A 5,320-nucleotide genomic window follows, 5' to 3' on the forward strand; every position below is an offset into this window, starting at 1 on the left:
CTGGATCTGAATACTTGTAATTGCATTTAATTAAAGTTTTTGTATAGCCGCTGAGTTATTCAATTAAATGTATGTGTATGCGCCACCTGCTCTTTGTTTTCTTTGTCCAGGTTATTGAGATGGCCGCACATGCTCAGTTTCATCCTTCAACTGCCTCCTGAGCTGTGATAGGGAGAGCTGAGACACGCCCCCTGAGCTGTGATAGGGAGAGCTGAGACACGCCCCCTTAGCTGCAACAGAAAAGACACTCCCCCTGAGCTGTCAGCTTGATATAAATCTAGCAGAGCAATGAATGGGTAGATCTCTGGTCCCATGTGTGGTACAGGGCTGGTTCTAGCTTTGTTACAAAGAGATTGTCATGCACTATATGTCTGCTTTTCATGTTTACAATACTGATAGGATAACCCCTTTAACTATGTTGACCTAATTGTAATTAAGTAAAAGGAGCACCGATCACTAGTGACCACTATTCAAATAATGCTATAATTATCAAACAAGCCTTAAAGCATATCTGTCACCTGATTATGCTGCCCTATATCTGGACTGCATTTAACAGGGACAGGTGCTCTCTCCTGTTAGCCCATCATAGTAAGCTGGTTGCACGATAGCTGTTGTGCCCAAGTATCGCAGTGTAGCAGCCATAGAAATGAATGGTGTCACAGTGCAATTTGTAAGTTTGCCACGACCATGACTCCAGAATCAAAAGGGTTTGATTTTTTGTCATTCTGAGGTCTCAGCAGCGATATACTGAAGTTCCAACCTTGGCGTATACAGGATCTTAAGGGCCCTGTTTTATTAGGAGTCCATTATTGTCAGAGTTTTGGCCCATCAGAGGACCCTCTGGTATTCTGGTGGACCAGTCTCACCCTGGGTCCAGGAGCTTTCAATTGACCCCCCTAAGAATGATATAATGGCTGCTGTGTTCCTGCATACACATCAGCCAGACATTAATCGCCACTGAGAGGTGGAGGGAGTGCTCATTGCATGAATACAGCAGACTTATAACTATGTAAGTATTTTTAGGTTGCTTCTATTAGCCAGACAGCACTTTTTTTTTTTTGTGCCATTTGGGCTTATAGGAAAATGGACCCCCGGTTCTGCTGTCAGACTAGTCCACAGGGGAACAGGTTAAGGGGAACAGGTTAATGCCCAGTGGGACACAGAGCTAGAGTGGGCCTCTGCTGCAAAAGTGGCACATGGCACAGTATACTAACTGCACTACGTACAGATAGGCAGCATAAAGCATCTCAACCAGCCTCAGCAACCATAAAACAGACTGGGTAGATTATCTAAAGGGATATTTGGGAAATAGATATTGATAACTTATAATCAGGATAGGACATCAATATCAGATCACTGGGGAACCTACACCATAATTATTAAGGGTTATAAATAGAGTTGAGCGGACACCTGTATGTTCGGGTTCGACGGGTTCGGCCGAACTTCGGAAAAAAGTTCGAGTTCGGGACCCAAACTTGACCCCGAACCCCATTGAAGTCAATAGGGACCCGAACTTTTGAACACTAAAATGGCTGTAAAAATGTCATGGAAAGGGTTAGAGGGCTGCAAATGGCGTCAAAATGTGGTTAAGAGCATGGATAGGGAAATGACTTTAAATAACATAAAATACGTAAAAATAAAAAATAACAATCTTGATCTAGGAGGACCAGGTCCATATGGAGTAGGAGGTTGAGGAGGCGGTGGATGTGGCGGTGTAGGTGGAATCGGCGGTGGAGAAGGAGGTAGCCTACATTAGTTTTTGGTTTTAAATTTTATTTTTAAAATTAGGGTACACCCCAAAACATTGGCAAATATAACCTGTGATAACCCTCTACAGTGATGCTAAACACACATTCATACAATACACTGGCTGCAGGGCAGGCCAGCACCTCCAAGGGGTAAAGGCCAAGCTCAGGCCATGTGTTCAATTTGGAGACCCAGACATTGCAGGGCCTGACCCCTGTCAGTCAGTTCGTGTAAGCGTGTGCACACTTACTTCATGCCGCACGTCCCCGTGATGTTCACTATCCAATTTGATATCTGCTCTATCATCTTTCGATGTTCTTTTATGCGCCTACCATGGTGATCACGGGTGGCGGGGAATCAGAGTTCCAGGCCAGAGAGGGAGCGTGAGAAAGAGACCACATCCAAGGGAGGATTCATTTTTTCAAATTTAAAATTAGAGTTGAAATATGGGAGAAATTATTAAAGCATAAAAGTGTGAAAACTTTTCAAAGTTTAAGCATTAAATGTAAGGATGTGGTGAGAATTAATTACTGAATAGTTTATTTCATTTTATTCCCTGTCACCTATGCATAGTAGGTGTTTATTCACGTCTAAAATTGTATAATGTCAACCCAAGAATGTAACAGAAAAATTATTGAAATGTATTAAGCTGTTAACTAGGTAGAGGAGGGGTATATTACACCCAAAAATCTGTTAATTTTACCATAAAATGTAACTGACAATTTATTTTTTATTAGATTTTTTACCGGTCTACTAGGTATAGCAGTGGTACTATACACACCAAAATTGGTGAATTTCACCCGAAAATGTAAATTACAATTTTTTATTTTATTTTAACCTGTCTACTAGGCATAGCAGTGGTACTATACACCCAAAAATTGGTTAATTTAACCCAAAAAAGTAAATGACAATTTTTGTTTTGTTTAACCTGTCTACTAGGTATAGCAGTGGTACTATACACCCAAAAAAATTTAAGTTCACCATAAAATGTAACTGACAATTATTTTAATTTTTTTACCGGTCTACTAGGTATAGCAGTGGTACTATACACCCAAAAATTGATGAATTTCACCAGAAAATATTAATGACAAAGTAGTGAAATGATATAAAATAAAACACTTAAAAAAAATATATGGAATTATGAGGTGGAGTTCCATATGGAGTAGGAGTTTGAGGAGGCGGTGGACGTAGCGGAGTAGGTGGAAGCGGCGGTGGAGGAGGACGAGATAGCCAACACAGGTTTTTGGTTTTAATTTAATTTTCGCTGTGGCTACGCGGCTGCGCTTGTCTGTGATGACGCCCCCTGCCGTGCTAAACACACGTTCAGATAATACACTGGCTGCAGGGCAGGCCAGCACCTCCAAGGCGTAAAGGGCAAGCTCAGGCCATGTGCCCAATTTGGAGACCCAGAAGTTGAAGGGGGCAGACCCGTCATTCAGTACATGTAGGCGTGTGCACACATACTGCTCCACCACGTTGGTGAAATGCTGCCTCCTGCTAAGACGTTCCATATCAGCTGGTGGTGCTGGTTGTTGTGGCGTGCTGACAAAGCTTTTCCACATTTCGGCCATGCTAACCCTGCCTTCTGAGGTGCTGGCGGTGCTCCAGCTGCGTTGGGGACCACCCTAGAGTTTAGGGTGGTAGCAGTAGAAGTAGTGGCGACTGTAGCTGTAATGTTAGTGCAGTAGGGTAATGGAAGTGGCAGTAGACTAGATTAGCAGTAGGCTAGGCAGTAGATTAGCAGCTGCAATATGATACAAAACAAGATGGCAGGCAAGCAGATGGAGGCGGCGGCAGCCATATGGTACGGAACATGATGGTGGAGCATCGTTAGCAAGGGCAGATCCATTCACCAGTCTCAGACGAAGGAGTGTGAAAATCCTCACGGTTGCCTGCTTTGCTCATTTTGATGAAAGTGTTGTTTTGTACACTGGCGGAGGTCAACTTGGTTCATTTGGGTGTCACAACTTCTGTTGCTGCTCTGAAAACCCTCTGGAGGCTGGGCAAGAGAGAACAGAGAGAGCATAATGAGCCAATTTGGATCACGGACGCGGATGACAAACGGTGCATTAGCCGAGTTTTCAACGGACCCATTGAAAGTCAATAGGTCCGCGGAAAATCACGAAAAACTGAACAACGGACACGGAATGAAACAACGGTCGAGTGCATGAGGCCTTAATTTGAGGGTATTTATATCCAAATCAGGTGAACGGTGTAGGAATTACAACAGTTTGCATATGTGCCTACCACTTGTTAAGGGACCAAAAGTAATGGGACAATTGGCTTCTCAGCTGTTCCATGGCCAGGTGTGTGTTATTCCCTCATTATCCCAGATAAAAGGTCAAGAGTTCATTTCAAGTGTGCTATTTGCATTTGGAATCTGTTGCTGTCAACTCTCAAGATGAGATGCAAAGAGCTGCCACTATCAGTGAAGCAAGCCATCATTAGGCTGAAAAAACAAAACAAACCCATCAGAGATATAGCAAAAACATTAGGCGTGGCCAAAACAACTGTTTGGAACATTCTTAAAAGAAAGGAATGCATCAGTGAGCTCAGCAACACCAAAAGACCTGGAAGACCACGGAAAACAACTGTGGTGGATGACCGAAGAATTCTTTCCCTGTTGAAGAAAACACAACAGTTGGCCAGATCAAGAACACTCTCCAGGAGGTAGGTGTATGTGTGTCAAAGTCAACAATCAAGAGAAGACTTCACCAGAGTGAATGCAGAGGGTTCACCACAAGATGTAAACCATTGGTGAGCCTCAAAAACAGGAGGGCCAGATTAAAGTTTGCCAAACGACATCTAAAAAAGCCTTCACAGTTCTAGAACAACATCCTATGGACAGATGAGACCAAGATCAACTTGTACCAGCGTGATGAGAAGAAAAGAGTATGGAGAAGGAAAGGAACTGCTCATGATCCTAAGCATACCACCTCATCAGTGAAGCATGGTGGTGGTAGTGTCATGGCGTGGGCATGTATGGCTGCCAATGGAATTGGTTCTCTTGTATTTATTGATGATGTGACTGCTGACAAAAGCAGCAGGATGAATTCTGAAGTGTTTGGGGCAATATTATCTCCTCATATTTATCTAAATGCTTCAGAACTCATTGGATGATGCTTCACAGTGCAGATGGACAATGACCCAAAGCATACTGCAAAAGCAACCAAAGAGTTTTTTAAGGGAAAGAAGTGGAATGTTATGCAATGGCCAAGTCAATCACCTGACCTGAATCTGATTTAGCATTCATTTCACTTGCTGAAGACAAAACTGAAGGGAAAATGCCCCAAGAACAAGTAGGAACTGAAGACAGTTGCAGTAGAGGCCTGGCAGAGCATCACCAGGGATGAAACCCAGCATCTGGTGATGGCTATGCGTTCTAGACTTCAGGCTGTAATTGACTGCAAATGATTTGCAACCAAGTATTAAAAATTAAAAGTTTGATTTATGATTATTATTCTGGCCCATTACTTTTGGTCCCTTAACAAGTGGGAGGCACATATGCAAACTGTTGTCATTCCTACACCGTTCCCCTGATTTGGATGTAAATACCCTCAAATTAAAGCTGACA

Source organism: Bufo gargarizans, chromosome 4 (genome assembly GCF_014858855.1).
Source record: "Bufo gargarizans isolate SCDJY-AF-19 chromosome 4, ASM1485885v1, whole genome shotgun sequence".
Taxonomy (NCBI): Eukaryota; Metazoa; Chordata; class Amphibia; order Anura; family Bufonidae; genus Bufo; species Bufo gargarizans.